The 18,568-nt window shown below is 49.1% G+C and overlaps 1 protein-coding gene across 1 annotated transcript in view; it reads left to right on the forward strand.

Annotated features, from left to right (window-relative positions):
• Positions 1–3,992, forward strand: part of LOC115092770 (disintegrin and metalloproteinase domain-containing protein 9-like) — a 211,494-nt gene extending 207,502 nt beyond the window's left edge. Inside the window, exon 8 of the mRNA XM_029604073.1 lies at positions 3,705–3,992. The gene's annotated coding sequence lies outside the window, so the exon portion shown is untranslated. The remainder of the gene's footprint in view (positions 1–3,704) is intronic.
• The last annotated feature ends 14,576 nt before the right edge of the window (positions 3,993–18,568 follow it).

The following is an 18,568-nucleotide window of genomic DNA, read 5'->3' on the forward strand; positions in this document are numbered from 1 at the left end:
AGTCCGCGGACATAGCTCACGGACCACCAAGCATAACAAGCTGTCCCTCTACCGGTTTACCCGGATTCCTCCTGACCCGAGCGCAACCGACCTGCCAGCGGGTGAGTGCGGCAGTCCGCGGACATAGCTCACGGACCACCAATCATAACCAGCTGTTCCTCTAACGGTTTACCCGGATTCCTCCTGACCCGAGCGCAACTGACCTGCCAGCGGGTGAGTGCGGCAGTCCGCGGACATAGCTCACGGACCACCAAGCATAACAAGCTATTCCTCTACCGGTTTACCCGGATTCCTCCTGACCCGAGCGCAACCGATTAAAAAAAAAAAGGCTCTGAGCCGTGCAGGCAGTGACTTAGACCCGGCTCTTTTTTAAAGGGTTTACCCGGATTCCTCCTGACCCGAGCGCAACCGATTAAAAAAAAAGGCTCTGATCCGTGCAGGCAGTGACTTAGACCCGGCTCTTTTTTAAAGGGTTTACCCGGATTCCTCCTGACCCGAGCGCAACCGATTAAAAAAAAAAAAGGCTCTGATCCGTGCAGGCAGTGACTTAGACCCGGCTCTTTTTTAAAGGGTTTACCCGGATTCCTCCTGACCCGAGCGCAACCGATTAAAAAAAAAAGGCTCTGAGCCGTGCAGTATCTGTGCTCCAGCATTAATGTGCGTGCATTCAATAAATGTTTATACCCACTACTCTACTCCAAAATGCCTCCTGTTAAGAGACATGCTTATGATGCAGATTTTAAGCTTAAAGCTATAACTCATGCAGTAGAGCATGGAAATAGAGCAGCTGCGAGAGAAGTCAACATTAATGAATCTATGGTGCGTAAGTGGAGGAAACAAGAAGATGCCCTACGCCAAGTAAAGAAGACCAAACTGAGTTTCCGAGGAAACAAAGCAAGATGGCCACAGTTGGAGGACAAAATAGATCAGTGGGTTATCGAACAGAGAACCGCAGGTAGAAGCGTCTCCACTGTCTCTATTCGACTCAAAGCCACAACGTTAGCACGCGACATGGAGATCAAGGACTTTCGAGGAGGTCCTTCATGGTGCTTTCGTTTTATGCAAAGGTGTAATCTCTCCATCCGCACCAGAATTACTGTCTGCCAGCAACTGCCAAAGGATTATGAAGAGAAGCTGGCCATTTTCCGCACCTACTGCTTAACCAAGATAAAAGAAAAGAATATCCAGCCAGAACACATCACTAACATGGATGAGGTCCCCCTCACTTTCGATATCCCCGTACAACGTACTGTTGAGAAAACAGGGACCAGTACGATATCTATACGTACCACAGGAAACGAGAAGTCATCTTTCACTGTAGTTCTCGCCTGTCAGGCTAATGGCCAGAAACTACCACCCATGGTCATTTTCAAGAGGAAGACTTTGCCAAAGGAAAAGTTTCCTGCTGGTGTCAACCATCAAGGCTAACCCAAAGGGCTGGATGGACGAGGAGAAGATGATTGAGTGGCTGAGGGAGGTCTACGTCAAGAGACCGGACGGCTTTTTTCACAAATCCCCATCCCTATTGGTCTATGACTCCTTGCGCGCCCATTTGACCGATAATGTCAAAGCCCAAGTGAAGAAAACTAATTCAGAGCTTGCCGTAATTCCGGGTGGATTAACCAAAGAGCTCCAGCCGCTAGATATCGGCATCAACAGGTCATTTAAAGTTAAATTGAGAGCAGCGTGGGAGCGTTGGATGACAGAAGGTGACCACACATTCACCAACACAGGGAGGCAACGCCGGGCGAGTTATGCCATTATGTGCCAGTGGATCGTGGATGGCTGGAAGAAGGTATCAGTCTCCAGTGTCATCCGAGCTTTCATGAAGGCTGGAATCATCACTGAAGAGCTAAGCAGCAGCAACGAGACCGACTCGGATAATGATGAGGGGGACCCGAGCATGCTTGATATAGAAATCGCCCAACTGTTTAACTCAGACACTGAAGATGAAGGATTTGATGGATTTGTGGCGGTGGAGGAATGAACAGTTGTTTTTCTGTTTTGTTTTTTTTTACCGTAACTGAAAGAAACTAGAGGAGGAGGCTGCTGCAGCTATCATGTGTGCTGGGGGGGGGGGGAATGAGAGAACCAGCCAGCCTGGTAATGCGCCTTATAATCCGGTGCACCTTATAGTCCGAAAAATACGGTATGTTCTTAATGCTAGAGCTAACGTGTGCCGACCTGCCCGCGAGGGCCCCCCCCCCCCCGAACCCGGCGGTCGGTGGCGGGTAACGGGCTAAGTGCGGGAAAGGTAAGCGTGGGAGCCTGCCTGCGGCGAGGGCAAAGACATACCGTATTTTTCGGACTATAAGGTGCACATAAAAACCTAAGATTTTCCCAGAAATCGGAAGTGCGCCTTATAATCCGGTGCGCCTTATATATGAACCTGGACGCCGTAGCAGGCGATTATTGGTAATGCGCCTTATAATCCGGTGCGCCTTATAGTCCAAAAAATACGGTATTTGCAGAGGGTGTAAGGTTGATTTTGGAAGACCTATCATGAGGGAGTTGCAGTAGTCTATGCTTGAGAAGATCAATGATTGAAGGATGGTTCTGAAGTCTGTTTGGTTTAGTAAGGGTTTGAGGTGTTTGAGAATTGATAGTTTGTGGAAGTCAGCGGGGTTTTAAAGGTCGGGGCAGGTAGAAGAAAATAAAGGTAGGCTAGCTAAGGCAATATGGAAGTTTTATACTTCAACTGGATAAACTTGGAAAGGCCTGATGAAATGGGTATTGGCATCGCCTTGCACATCTACTAAAATCCCCCACACATATGTGCTTGAGATGGCATTCACGCACATATGCGTGCATCAATATAAAATTGTGAGCACATGTATGCTTTAGTAGCTGATTTTATAACGTGCACAGAAATATGCGCACATTATAAAATCAGCACGTCCATGTGCATGTGCAGGCAAATGCGTGCATGTGTCACTTTGAAAGTTATTGCATTATTGTTTAAGTGCAAAATTAGAATTTTCCCAGATGTGGCAAGCATGACTCAAAAAAGAAGGAAGCAATTTTTGCTTTTAAGACTAAGGGTCTTACAGATTGGGGCTATGCTGTTTGTTTTAAATCAAATATTTTAAATGTCTGATTAAATTGCAGATTGTCAAATATGTTTTTTAAGCCCAGTCAGCTTGCATTCTTTCTTAGTGCTAGACTAATGGAGGGTATTATACTAAGATATGCTACTCCTGGATTATGTGAATTAGTTAATCCTCTATTAAATTTGGATGACCTTTCAGGCTTGAGATACAAGAATTTTTCTGAATTATTTCTTGATATAGTGTCTGCTCCTACCCCATAAATTTAGGGGACTTACGTGTAATTTACTTCTTTTTTGTTATTCTTTTTATTTCTTGCTTTCTATACTTTGCCTTACAAGATGTATTCTTGGAAACTAGTTAAGTGCAATAAAAATAAAAAAATAAATTAGGAGGGAGAATGAAAAAATGATAATAAAATTGTAATAATGAGGACAAATCCAGTAGTTACTACAGGAAATGAACAGAATTACAGAAAACAATTCACTAGTGAGAATAAGAGGACATGAAAATGCTTAACCTCACATGCCTCCAAGAAAATATGTTTCTCTCTCAAAAAAACAACAAAAGATTATAATAGTAAAGTTAAAAAATGGTTTGTTGCAATTAAACAATTGTTTCATGCTAACTAACAGTTTTCATAATGGATTTTTCTAGGAGAGAGATATCGCAGAAGATTCCAAAGAATGTATCTATCATCATAGCTGTCACCAAGAAAGATAATGGATGCCAGTCCGCAAGAAATGGTGGATAATGTCATCGCCCAGCAGTTCACATATTAGTGGAATAATAAGCAAGAGGCTCTCTCTGACACCTAGTAACTAGGAGAAAGGGCCAAAGAGTTTAAGACTAATCTAAGAACTGCAATATGCATTGTTTTATGATTGGGGATTCCCTCATACATTTATTGAAAACAGTTTAGAAAAAATAAAAATAAAAAACATTTAGTATGTATGTTTGCTTTATAAAAGCTGTTAAACAGTATAGCAAGCCATTGCTTCGTGTCCACTGACTGGTTGAGGTCAGTTTAGAGTTTCTATCATTTTATTAGTCACTGATGTAAGTGTATGATCAGTATTATCTAAGCAAAATAGAAGTGGAGGGGACAAACGGTACACTCAGTGGAAAATGTCCAAATAGGAATGGTGAGCGCTAAGCACATCAGGATCCACAAAATAGAAGTAAGAAGAGATGATTTCAGACCCTGCCACGGACTGTGTTTTGCTACTCCGGTTGCGTAGAGAGGAAAAGAAGCCCAAACCGATCAGTGACAAAGTGAAAGAAACCAGTCTATCTAGAAAATCAGCATCTCTAAACACACAATTAAAGGTCATAGATTCAAGCCCCTTAAAAGACTTTGAATAGCAATTGTATGGGGGACCCCATAAAGGCAAACATCAAGGAATCTGAAGGCAGGGAGACTTAGAAAACGCCAGGAGAAAACTTGTATTTTAAAAACCCGAAGATTTTATTGTACCCTCAGAAATATTAGCTGGATTCCCATAATTACAAACAAATAGAGGGTGATCAGAATGAATTTGGGGTAAACTCAATTACCAAATCGCTATTATCTTTGATTATGTTTTCCAATGTATGGAATGTTGGAAATAATTATGTAAAAGAGATCAATGTCTATCTGTCTGTGGCTACAATAACAATCCAAAAAAAAAACCAAACCAGAAATTAATTAAATTTGGCATGCAGGAAGAAAATGTAAATATCTCAGATAAGTTTGAAAACCAGAAATATTGCATTGGGTCTCTGAAAATACTAAGCCTAAAAAAAATAAATCCCCATTGCTTTCTATAGGAAACTATCAGAAGCTGTTAAAGTGCAGAATATTGACTAGTAGTCCATTCCAAAAGCCTTCCTCCCTAATATTTATACAGAGTAAGACAGACACAGTGAAAAATAACTGAAACAGTTAGTAATGGATGGCATCAAAAGTTGTTTTCAAAGCCACCTCCTCCACATCACACACTTACCAACATCCATCATTCCCACATCTATATCATCCCCACAAACCCAAACACTCCTACACCCCCACCTTACACACAGTCACACACTTAGCCCAACTCCCCATTCACTACCACTAACCTGCTATCTACCCTCATACATCCTTCCACCCAAACCCATTCATTCTGACATCCACACACACACACCCCACACATATGTCCCCACACATGCCTACTTAAAGAACATAAGAATTGCCATAATTGGTCAGACCGAGAGTCCATCAAGCCCAGTATCCTGTTTCCAACAGTGGCCAAACTAGGTCACAAGTGCCAGGCAGGATCCCAAACAGTAAATAGACCCCATGCTACTACCGTGTTTCCCCGAAAATAAGAAATCCCCCAAAAATAAGACCTAGTAGAGGTTTTGCCAAATTCTTAAATATAAGACCTCCCCGAAAGTAAGACATCCCTTGTAAACAGGGGCGGATTGACCCATCGGGGGATCGGGCTTCCCCCGGTGGGCCAGTCAATCCTGTGACGTCATTTTTTATTTATTTATTTATTTTTAAGTAAAGTTTCCAAAGTATTAGGGGCAGACGCAAGCAGTGGTATCCCGAGGGGAGCCAATGCCCCCGAGCACAAGGAGGCTCATGCGGCCACTGAGCCTCCTTGCCCGAAGAAAAAGATCGCGTTCAAATGCACTGATGCTCTTTCTCCTTCCTGCCTGTGCGGCCCCGGAAGTAAACGTTGCCGGAGCCGCATGGGCAGGAAGGAGAAAGAGCATCAACGCGTGCAGAAGAGGAGCCGCCGCGGGCTGCTGCGAATCCCAAGTCGCAGCGGCCCAAGAAGAGGAAGAGGCCCGAGAAGTTCAGGGCCGCTGCAGATGCGGTGACCCGCGAAGAGGAGGCCTGCAGTGGTATCCAGAGGGGAGCCGATGCGCCCGGGCGCAAGGAGGCTATTGCGGCTGCTGAGCCTCCTTGCCCGAAGAAAAAGATCGCGTTCAAATGCGCTGATGCTCTTTCTCCTTCCTGCCTGTGCGGCCCCGGAAGTAAACGTTGCCGGAGCCGCACGGGCAGGAAGGAGAAAGAGCATCAGCGCGTGCAGAAGAGGAGCCGCCACGGGCTGCTGCGAATCCCAAGTCGCAGCGGCCCAAGAAGAGGAAGAGGCCCGGTAGCAGGGCCGAGGAAGAGGAAGAGGCCTGAGAAGTTCAGGGCCGCTGCAGAGCCCATCCTGCGGCGACCTGCGAAGAGGAGGCCCAGAGGTGAGAGAGAGGCTGAGGGTCTGTAGAGGGTGTGTGCGTGCGTGTATGAGATGAGTTGAGAGATTGTGTGTGGGAGTGAGGATCTGAATGTTTGCAGAGGCAGCATGTGAGAGCCTCTGTGTGTGTGAGAGAGACAGCGTGTGACGGTGAGAGCCTATGCTTGAGCAAGACAGCATGTGGGAGAGCCTGTGTGTGTGAGCATCAGACAGCATGTGCCAGTGAGAGACTGTGTGTATGAATGATTGTATGAGAGACAGCATGTGACAGTGAGAGCCTGTGTGTGTGTGTGAGAGAGAGAGAAATGCATGTGAGAATGAGAACCTGACTGTGTTTGAGGGAAGAAGACTGAGAGAAAAGAAATACAGAAGAAAAAAGGACAATATAAAAGGAATTGGCAAAAAAATAAGAAAGGGAAGGTGGAAAAAAAAAAGCCTGTGACCAACCGATTAGAAAACTAACATCAGCCAGCAAAGGTAAAAAAAAAAATTACTTTTTAGTGATTGGCACATGTAATCTTTGGGAATGTGCAAGAATAGCACTTTCTCTATGAGGATCTCACAATGTACGAGATCAGCATGGAGAAAGTGTCAGCCCACGGGGCCTGCACAGAGGAGGCAGCAGAATGGGCTTCAGTGTCAGTAGCAGCAATCGGCGCCTCCCCAATAGCCATGTGGCGACAGTGGCATCAAGATTACTGACATCTGGGGATGGTGGCAGTACCAGTCGGGGGACCCCTTCCAAGCAGTGTGCAGAGGTTCAAAAGCAGCAGAGTCAGCCCAAGCTGACTACCATGAATGCTGCACACTCTTACCTCTCTCTGACAGCACACTGGTGAGGCATGGCTGACGCAGGGGCAGCCAGCAGCTCCAGTATTAGACATCCCCTGAAAATAAGGCCTAGTGCATCTTTGGTAGCAAAAATTAATATAAGACACTGTCTTATTTTCGGGGAAACAGGGTATTACCCAGGGATAAGTAAAGTAGTGGCTTTTCCCAAATCTATCTGGTTAATAACAGTCTATGACATTTCCAAGAAAGAACTTATCCAAACCTTTTTTTAATCCAGCTACACTAGCTGCCTTTACCACATCCTCCGGTAATGAATTGAAGAGTTTAATGGTGCATTAAGTGTTAAAGAATTTTTTCTGATTTGTTTTAAATGTGCTACTTACTAATTTTATGGAGTGTACCCTAGTTGTGGTATTATTTGAAAGAGTAAATAACCAATTCATATTTACTTGTTCTATTCCACTCATGATTTTATAGATCACTTTCATATCTCACCCCAGCCGTTTATTCTACAAGCTGAACAGCCCTAAACTCTTTAGTGCAGAGCTTTCCAAACTTTTCATGTTGGTGACACACTTTTTAGACAAACATAATTTCACGACACGGTAATTCAGTCTACTAGTAAACCAGAGGTTAAAGGTTAAACGAACGAAACATATTTCGACAATTTATGTATGTTTCCTTAAATATATACATAAATACAATGTTTCACGACACAACCTATCTCATGAAAACCTTAAATTTATATTAAAAATATATATTCCAAGATTCATGTTATTGTTATAATTTATGAGAAACAATAATAAAACAAATTGTCTGTCCCCCACACACTCATCTCTCTCCTCCCCCCAGCACATGTCTGGCCCCCACACACTCATATCTCTCCCCTCAAGCACATGTCTGTCCCCCCAGCACGTTTGCCCCCCACTCACTCATCTCTCTCCCCCCAGCACATGTCTGGCCCCCACACTCATGTACCTCGTCTTTTTGATTGTTGCCAGTTAAGTGCTTCACTCCCTTCCATGATCACCAGACACTGCTGCTTGCAGTCAGTACTCCTCATGGCCAGGCCTCATCGGCAGCAGCAGCCAATGCAAGGATGGCTGGGCTCGTTCCACCCACCAAGCCCCTCAAAAAAACGCAATTGACAGCAAAAATCACCCAATAATAAGCAACCCATAAACTGAAAAAAAAAAGTGAATCTCTAGAAAAAAAAAGCCCAAACTTGCATCAGAGTTGACCGGGCTTGCGCGACATACCTGCACACTGCAGGCGACACACTAACGTGTCCCGACACACAGTTTGGAAAGCTCTGCTTTAGTGTTTCCTCATAGAGAGCCATTCCATTTCCTTTATCATTTTGGACATCCTTCTCTGTACCTTTCACCAATTCAGCTATATATTTTTTTAGATAAGGCAACCACAATTGCACACAGAACTCTAGATGCTGTCTCACCATGGAGCCATCCAGAAGAATATAGACATTCTCCATTTCTGTTGCATTTGGTGGTCCATGGGCTCCTCCCGTGAACTGCCGCAGTTACCCACTTAGCCAGGCCCCAGCTGCCATGCTCAAATGCTTTCAAGCTGCTCCTCTCCTTGGCGCTGTGCCTCAGTGCAGCAGGATATCACCGATGCTCCTCGCGACAAGCATGCTGCTGTCACTCCCTGGGGCTTTCCTAAGGCGTGTGCGCGCCCAACATCCCCTCTTTTAAAGGGCTCATAGTAGGAAAAGGGCAGCAAAGGAAAATTAGTTTCTTACCTGATAATTTTCGTTCCTGTAGTACCAAGGATCAGTCCAGGACACCTGGGTTGTTACTCCGCACCAGTAGATGGAGACAGACTAAAACTTGTGGGTGGAGCCATATAAGCCCCTGTGCCAGTCACAGCCCCTCAGTCATACGTAATGTCAAAGTAGAAAAAAATCCAAAAGCCAACATAGCTAACCATAGAAACTTACTAAGTAAACGAAAATAACTCCAACACCCCTACAGGAAAACAGACTCCCCAACCGGGAGAGCGAACAAAACAAGGGGTCAGCGTATTAAAAAACAACAATGAGCGGACTCTCTGTTACTATAGCGCAACACTGCGGGCGGGATCCTGGACTGATCCTTGGTACTACAGGAACGAAATTATCAGGTAAGAAACTAATTTTCCTTTCCCTGTACGTACTAGGATCAGTCCAGGACACCTGGGATGTACCAGAGCTAAGTTACCGAGGGTGGGAAGCAGAGAGTCCCGCTCGGAGTTCCCTCTCTCCAAATCCCCCAGCATCAGTAGCCTGAACATCCAACGGGTAATGTTTAATGAAGGTATGCAACGATTTCCAGGTAGCCGCCCTGCAAATCTCTTGAGGCGACACCTGAGAAGATTCCGGCCAAGATGCAGCATGAGATCTCGTCGAATGAGCTCGAAGACCCACCGGCGGTGATTTACCGCGCAGAATGTACACGGAACCAATGGCCTCCTTGAGCCAACGGGCGATCGTCGTGCGGGACGCCGCAGAACCTTTCTTCGGACCCGACGTCAACACAAACAGATGATCCGTCAATCGAAAATAATTTGTGACCTCTAGATAGCGAAGAAGAGACCTCCGCACATCTAGTTTTCTCAAGTCCCTCAACTTCGGGTCGGAAGATTCCCCAACCGCGAAAGTGGGAAGTTCAACCGATTGATTCAAATGAAAAGGCGATACGACCTTAGGCAGGAAAGAGGGAACGGTCCGCAAGGAAACCCCTGAATCGGAAATGCGCAAGAAGGGCTCTCTACAGGACAGAGCCTGCAACTCGAAAACCCGACGAGCCGACGCAATCGCTACCAGGAATACAGTCTTCAACGTGAGATCTTTGAACGTAGAACGCTTCAGAGGCTCAAACGGAGCTGAGCATAGGGCCGAGAGCACCCAGTTGAGGTTCCAAGATGGACAAGGAAGCCGTAAAGGAGGACGGAGGTGCTTCGCTCCCCTAAGAAAACGTGAGATATCCGGGTGGAGAGCCAGGGAGACTCCCCGGATTTTACCACGCAAACAACCAAGCGCCGCGACTTGGACCCGAAGGGAACTGCACGCTAAACCTTTGGCCAGCCCAGCCTGGAGAAAAGCCAAAATATCAGGAATAGTAGCGGAAGTGGGATCCAGACCCCGCTCTACGCACCAATCTTCAAAAACTACCCAGACTCTAACATAAGCCAGAGACGTAGACTGCTTCCTGGATCTCAGCAACGTGGCAACTACCGCATCAGAGTAACCTTTGCGCTTCAATCGATTCCTCTCAAAAGCCATGCCGCGAGACAGAAGTGATCCGCATCCTCTAAACAGACGGGGCCCTGACGAAGGAGCCCCGGAAACCCCTGTAGACGAAGGGGCGCCGTCACTGACAACTGGATCAGGTCCGCAAACCACGGACGGCGCGGCCACTCCGGCGCCACGAGGATCATGTTGAACGGATGCAATTCTATGTGCCGCAGGATTTTGCCAATCATGGGCCACGGTGGGAACACATACAGTAGCACCTCCGCTGGCCAGGGAAGAGCCAACGCGTCGACCCCTTCTGCTCCCCTTTCTCGGCGTCGACTGTAAAATCTCGGAGCCTTTGAGTTGTTCCACGTGGCCATTAGGTCCATGTGGGGCGTTCCCCAAGTCCTGCAAATGAGAAGAAACGCTTCGTCCACCAGCTCCCACTCTCCAGGATCCAGGTGGTGTCGGCTGAGGAAGTCCGCCTGGACATTGTCGACTCCTGCTATGTGAGACGCAGCGAGATCGCTGAGATGTCGCTCTGCCCAGGCCATCAAGGAACGCGCTTCCTCTGCTACTTGAGGGCTTTTCGTCCCGCCCTGGCGATTGATGTAAGCCACGGTGGTAGCGTTGTCCGACAATACCCGGATCGCCTTTCCTCGTACGAGGAGTAGAAAAGCTTGCAAGGCCAGACAGACCGCCCTGGACTCCAGGCGGTTGATAGACCACCGGGTCTGATCTTCTGACCACAGACCCTGAACCGATTTCCCTTGGCAAACTGCACCCCAACCGGAAAGACTGGCATCCGTGGTCACCACCGTCCAGTTGGGTAGAAGAAGAGACACTCCACATGAGAGATGTTTGAAATCCAGCCACCAGCTCAGGCTGGAGCGTGCCTGACTCTCGAGAAGCAGAGGAAGGTAAAATTCCTCTGAAACCGGTTTCCAGCGGGAAAGCAATGAATACTGCAGCGGCCGCAGGTGAGCAAACGCCCAAGGGACTAACGCCAGCGTGGAAGCCATGGATCCGAGAACCGTCAGGTAATTGCAGACTCGTGGACGGTGCTGAGACAAAAGACGTCATACTTGAGACTGTAGTTTGCATATCCGTTCCTGAGAGAGAATCACTCTGCCCCGTTTTGTATTGAAAACGGCTCCAAGATACTCCAAGGACTGAGTGGGCTCCAGATGACTCTTGTTGTAGTTGACCACCCAGCCCAGGGACTGCAAGAATTGTAGCACCCTGGCTACCACCTGCCGACACAGCTTCTCTGACTTCGCCCGAATCAGCCAATCGTCGAGGTAAGGATGAACGAGGAGGCCTTCGCGACGCAACTGCACCGCCACCACCACCATCACTTTCGTGAATGTCCGAGGAGCTGTCGCCAGGCCGAACGGCAGAGCCCGGAACTGGAAGTGTCTTCCCAGAATGCAAAAACGCAGGAACCGCTGGAACGCTGGTTGGATGCCCACATGAAGGTATGCTTCCGTGAGATCTAGTAACGCCAGGAATTCGCCTCGCCGCACCAACGCGATCACCGAACGAACGGTCTCCATCTTGAAGTGAGGAACCCGAAGGCATCTGTTGACTCCTTTCAGATCCAGTATGGGTCGGAAAGTGCCGTCTTTCTTGGGGACTATGAAGTAAATGGAATAACGGCCCTTGCCGTGCTGATCGGTCGGAACCGGAGAGATGGCCCCCAAGCTTTCTAGTCTTCGAATGGTGTCTAGCACCGCCGCCTTCTTCTTGGGATCTTTGCAGGGTGAGACCAGGAGCTTGTCCGCTGGGATGCGAACAAAATCTAACTCGTAGCCGTGTCTTATCACGTGGAGGACCCACTGATCCGCCGTAATGCTGGCCCATTCCTCGAAGAACAAGGATAGACGCGCCCCCACGTTTGGCACAATGTGCTGAGGACGCAACGAGGGATGGGCCGGTCGAACTTCATTGCGAAGGCTTGGACCCCGTACCCGACGGGGCCCCTCCTTGCCTGCCAAAGCGTTTGCCTCGAAAGGACTGCTGCCAGTGAGTGTTTCGAGAAGAGGACGGTCTATAAGAGGGCCCGGTGGATCTTTGCGGCCTGGACTTTCGAGGTCCCCGGAAACGAGCTCTGCTGGAAAATGAAGAGCGCGCCCGGGCCCTATCTTCTGGCAGCTTAAACGCTCGGTTCTCACCTAGTGAAATCATCAAGTCATCTAACTCTTTTCCGAACAGCAATTTCCCTTTGAAGGGTAATGCCCCGAGGTGAGCCTTGGACGAACCATCCGCTGCCCAGTTGCGTAGCCAAAGGAGACGGCGTGCCGACACCGCTGCTACCATGGACCTAGCTGAAGTGCGTAAAAGATCATGGAGCGCATCAGCCCCATATGCAATAGCCGCTTCCAATCTGTCTGCTTGGGAAGCCTCCTCCGAAGAGAGACCCGCATTAGCCTGTAGTACCTGGGCCCAGCGCAGACTAGCACGCATAGCAAAGTTTGTGCAAATGGCGGCTCGCACTCCTAGGGCAGAAACCTCAAAAATCTTTTTGAGTTGAACCTCCAACTTTCGGTCTTGAATATCCCGGAGGGCTGTTGCTCCCATGACCGGGATGGTAGACCTCTTCGTGACGGCGGACACCGCCGAATCCACCTTCGGGAGTCTGAGGAGCTCCAGCGCCTCTTCCGGTAAAGGGTAGAGCTTATCCATGGCCTTACTGACTTTCAAACCCAGCTCCGGAGTATCCCATTCTTTGAAGAGGATATCAGTGGATGAGAAATGAAAAGGAAAAGCGACCGCCGGCCCTGTGAGGCCGAGCAGAACGGGGTCCATATTTGCCTCCTGGCGGACAACCACCGGGGGAGCCTCAATCCCCAGCTCCTGGAGAATGGCTGGGATGAGAGGTGACAGTTCCTCCCTGCGGAATAGCCGCACCACCTTGGGGTCATCCCCGTCTAAGGCCTGTGCACCTTTCCCCTGCACTGGGCTGTGCCGTTCCATCCGGTGCTGCCGTCTCGGCCCCCATCAGGGGCTCTTCGGAGTCCTCAGTATCCGTTCCGGGAGAAACCTCGGAATCCGATTCCTGCGGCAGCCCCCGGGGAAGCCGCTTCCCCCGGGAAGAGCCCTGGGCGATCTCCGCACTCTTCCTGGCCTTCCCTTTTCGTGGTGGGGGCTTGCGGACAGCCGTACGCGAGACAACCCCCCGTACGCGCTTGCTGCGCTTATACCTGAGAACTTTGCGCAGCAATAGCGCAAAATCCTCAGAAAATTCTCCGGAATCTTCTGAATCAGAACCGGAATCCCCCCAGGAACGAATCCCTTCCGAGGGGACTTCCCCCGCCTTGTCACGCTGCGGGGAAAGCGCTGGGGGCAAAGACGAAGCCCCCACTGTTTCCCTCGAAATTTCCCGGCCTGTAGCCAAAATGGCCGCCACTCCCGCGCTAAGCAGGAACAGCTCCTGAGGAGAAACAGAGGCGCCCCCAGCTCGCGGTGGCGAACGCGCGACCCGGGAACTAGCCCCCCGAGGAGCTGCCGAGGAACCCTCATCACCCGGGACACAAGCCGAACAAAGGCTGTCCCGGGACAAACGCGCACGTGCCGAGCCACAGGCCCTGCACTGCGAACCCCGAGGCATGCCGGCGAATGCGGGAAAATGAGGCGCGCTGAGGAAAAAAATTACCACAGAGGAAAAATTGAAAATTTAAAAACAATTAAAAACGGCGCAATTCGGCGACCTCCCCCCTGCTGGCGACACCCCCCCCACCGACCAAAACGGAGCGGCAACGCCAGGCAACGGAGAGCCGCGAGAAATAAAAGTAAAACTTTTTTTTTTTTTTTTACAGAAAAAAACGCGCTGTCCCTGGTTCTGAAAAGCCCTATTTCCTGCAGGGGTGAGTGAACCAGGCTCCCTGGTGTCACCCCTGACGCTGCCACTAGCTCAGCCGGGTCCTCAACCCTGGCAGCGGCCTCAACCGGGGGAGGGTAGTCCCCTCAGGACCTCTCAACTCCCCTGGGAGGCAGGGCAACCGGGAAAGAATTAAAAAGAAAACCCAATTTAACACAGAACAATCAGACCTAACAAACCACCAGAATCAGGTCAGGAAGGGCTGTGACTGGACCTGCACCATCTACTGGAGACAGAGTAAGACGGAGGGGCTGTGACTGGCACAGGGGCTTATATGGCTCCGCCCACAAGTTTTAGTCTGTCTCCATCTACTGGACTGATCCTGGTACGTACAGGGAACACCCTTTGATGACTCCATACTGAGAGGCCTATAAAACGCCCTCTGAAGCAGTCTTTCCTCACCTTGACACCAGGTCTCCTACAGACCTTGTAGTATGAATTGCAGCCTCATGTAGGTTGAATTCCAGTGGATACATACATCTATAATGAGACGCTTGTGAGGCATCGCTAATTCCTCCTGCTTTTCACAGAGGAGGTCACCCGCCTTCACGCTTTGGTGGAAGCATCCAGCTATTTTTCTACACTTCTCTAGTAAGCCATGCAGGTACACATGCTCATGTTCCCTGGACCCCAGCCCCAGGGACTTCTTCACTGCTAGATGCAGGGTGTCAGCAAAGCATCGTACACCCTGATATCCACTGTCGGATACTGCCTGACCATAGTAGAGCCATTTGTCAGTGATAAAGAAACCTGCATTGAGACTTGTGGCTCTCTGATCCAGCTGACAGCTCTCCAGCATTTCTCAAATCGCTGCTAAAATATTGGCAGAGATATGGGAAACTTCTGCCAGGTGAATGCGCAGCAAAGCCCACCTGCGTCCTGTTGCTCTAGCCCCTGTGAAGCTGCTGTCTAACCCTACCTTGGCTATGTCCCACCAGTGTGCCATCAGAGAGAGGAAGGAGTGTGGGGCGCTTGTGGATTGTTGTGTTTGAGGCATTGTGGACCCTTGGTCACAGTGGAGATGACTCCGCCCACAGGGGGGGGGGCATGGGGAACCACTGTGATTGGCTGAGCAGTTAGCAGACACAGAGTGGATAAAGTCTTTATTATACTGCCGTAGAGATGGTAAATTAGGAAGGTAATGCACTGTTCCACAAGGTGCCAATACGCTCAACAGCCTCAGTAGTGTAGTCTCACCCAGATGTTCACGATAGGCAGGAATCTGCAGAGCAGGTGATGCCGCGGCTGGTAGGTGGAGTTGGAGTGCCGGTTCGTAGAGGTACTCATGGAAAGAAGGCATCTTTCAGAGTGTAGAATGATGGGACTGAAGGTCCATGGTGCAGGAATAGGCCCTCGAGGAGCGAGTACCCAGAAGTCCAATATCCTGTAAGAAAAAAGAGAGACTAGACCCCGAGGAGCGGTTGTCTAGGTAGCGAGGCCCCAAAGGGTAGTAGGAAGCAAGGGACCCCCGAGGAGTGGTTGGCCAGAGCTTCAGCTGGAGCGAGGCCCTTAGTGAGAGATAGCGTCTAAGCTGGCAGCTTAGAGCAGGCAGAGTGATGAAGCGAAGACTTTGCTAACTCGTTAGTGTAGCGGAAGCAGAGGCTTGATGTACCTGGAGGTACTGACGTCATGCGGTGGGGCTGCCCCCGAGGTTCCCGCCATGATGTGTATTTGAACGTCAGAGATGTGCGCGCTCGCGCCCTAGGGGACCACGGGAGTGAGCATGGCGGAAGGGTACGTCCATGCTCGTCTGAGAATGCTGAGGCCCATGGCACTTGGCACCGGAGACAGCCATCTTACCCAGAGGGAGAGAAAGGGGAGAAAAAAAAGTTAAGGTAGAGCGGTCACAGCCATCTGCGACTGACGGATGCAACATGGATATCCATATGTCACTTGTGAAATGGACACTGCTGTCCTGTGCCTTCACCAGCAATGTCTGCACATAGTTACATCAATGTTTGTATGAATTGGGGATGAACTTTCTGCTGAAAGTGAACCCCTGGATGGCACATTATAGCTTGGCACTAGAAGCTGAGACCCACATGCTCAATGACCTGCAGGGGCTGATCATCTAAAGCGATCAACTCACTGATAGTACTTGCAACCACTTTGGATTTTGCTTGCCCCTTTTCTCATTACAGTGCCACCAAAAACCACCCCATTTCCTCCATTGTGGGCTGTCGCTTCTTAGTTATAGTTGGGAACTGCAGCATTTTACTTCCAAACCCCAACATGAACAACAGAACCCTGCTTTCCCTCACTAACATGTCCTGCCTCTCTCTCCTCTATCAGTGAAGTGGAAGCTAGCACAGTACTGACTAAACCTCCTCCTTCAACTAATGCCTCTTCCATCTCTGCTTCAGGAAATCCTTTAAAGGGAGATTCATCAAGCTCTAAATAAGAAGAGGATGACAAAACTGATCTTATAGCCTCTGCTACACTAAGGGTTTGTGGTGCAGGTTTTGTTTTCACCAGTTGTACTTCTAAAGGCACTGGGGGTTGTTCTCTGATGCTACTAGTACTACTAGTGCCTTCCCTTTCATTATTCTATGAGATAGCAGGATCTGGCTGAGACACTGATGGAAAAGTGGCTTATCCTCCCCAAATTTCAAAGGTCTTGTGGCTTGAAATGCCTGTTGCTCCTGCTGACATTTGGGATTTGAAAAAATCTCTCTTTATCTTAATTGGGGGACTCACTGTTATCTGTCTAGCAAATCCCTTATCAACAACTGTGGGCTTCCTATGTATTTTGCCTAACATAATGGATTTTTTTTTTCTGCTGCTGTGCTGGACAAAAGGTGTTGCCAATTAATCTTTATTTCTAAAACTTTGATGGTTAGTCACACTGATGACACTAGTGTGATGAACTACTATAGTGATCCTTCTGTGTGTAAGGTTGAACAACACACCGAGAGAATACACTAGAATAGAAGAACAACTTCTTTAATATTTTGCTCTGCTAGTGACTACAGCACATGCTGATGCACACAACACACACAGAAAAAGCAAATAATGATATTGTTACCGAGGGGCGCTAAGATAGCAGTCCCCATTAGAGAGAGTGTGCCCTTGGGCCCCTGGCACGATCCAGCACCCAGGGTAGGTGTAGCGTGGAGCCGACCCCCAGCCAGACCTACATGCCTCTGGAACCAACATGTGGAGTGTTGGTAATGAACAGTCCTCCGACCGTTCCTGGCCCTTTCGGACCTGCCGCTGGGATGGTAAGAGGCAGCAGGCCAGACGCGGCGTGGGCAGACGACGGTTCAGAAACAGACGATGAAGACTCAGGAACTATAGACTGTAGACGTAGACTAAAGCAAGGTACTGTAGATGTAGACTCTAAAGCAAGATACTGTAGACGTAGATGCTGAAATAAGTGGGGAGGCTGCGACATTGGCACAGTCCCTCAGGGCATCCTACACAGCCAGTACCACTGGTCTGGTCATGGACCACCCTGTCCTACACCCGCAGGAGCGGGACTCGAGCAGGAAAGGAAAAGCGCTGCACAAGCAGTCCAGGGAAGGTACTGCATACCGGCAGTCTGAAGCGAGGTTAAAACATCAGGGTCAGGAACAAACACCAAGGAACATCAAGAAACAGCAGGACGTGCAAGATACAGAAACCAAACTGAAGCAAACACAGAGGCTTGACAGAGCGCTGGAAGAGACATGTAACTCCAAGGCAAGGCATGAGTGCTGGAGCAAAGCTCTTATAGCCCAGGAGCAGGCACCTCCCTGGGAAGAGTCCAGATGGGCCATCCCTCGCTGGCTCTATAAGAGTGGTGAGGAGCCGCAGGCCCACCCCTTAGGAGAAAGGTGTGGCCCACACCAGAGCATCAGGCTGCAGTGGAGCAGGCCTCGAGTAGGTCCCGAAGGCCTCCCAGGCTGTGGAGCAGGATCCGGACACTTGCTCAGGTGAGGCCCTGGCTTCGGAGCGGCCTCCAGAAAAAGGTGAGATGCCTCCTGTAGCACAGCCACAGGAGGAATTGTAACAGATATAGTGCTATACTATGTGTGTGAGCTCACTGCTAGTAAAAAGAAATAAGTGAGTGCACTAGTAATTTAAATGCAGAAGCAAAATAAAATAATCCAGAAGGTGGCTGGCTATAACTGTAGTGGTAACTGGCACAGACCTACTGCACTCTTTGTGGATGCACTGACATATCTAACAGACACAAGCCCAGACAATGAGAGCTAAAACAGCCTCTCTATAGGAAAATTGGTTCTTACCTGCTAATTTTCGTTCCTGTAGTACTACGGATCTGTCCAGACTCCTGGGTTTTGCCTCCCCTCTTGTTTGTTTTTTTTTTCCTGTGTGCAGATCTTCAGAGGGTGAGTGAACTGGGCTCCCCGGTATCACCCTCAGCCGCGGGCAGTTACAGGGCTCACAACGCTCTGCTCAA

The sequence above is a fragment of the Rhinatrema bivittatum genome, chromosome 5 (assembly GCF_901001135.1).
Source record: "Rhinatrema bivittatum chromosome 5, aRhiBiv1.1, whole genome shotgun sequence".
Lineage (NCBI taxonomy): Eukaryota > Metazoa > Chordata > Amphibia > Gymnophiona > Rhinatrematidae > Rhinatrema > Rhinatrema bivittatum.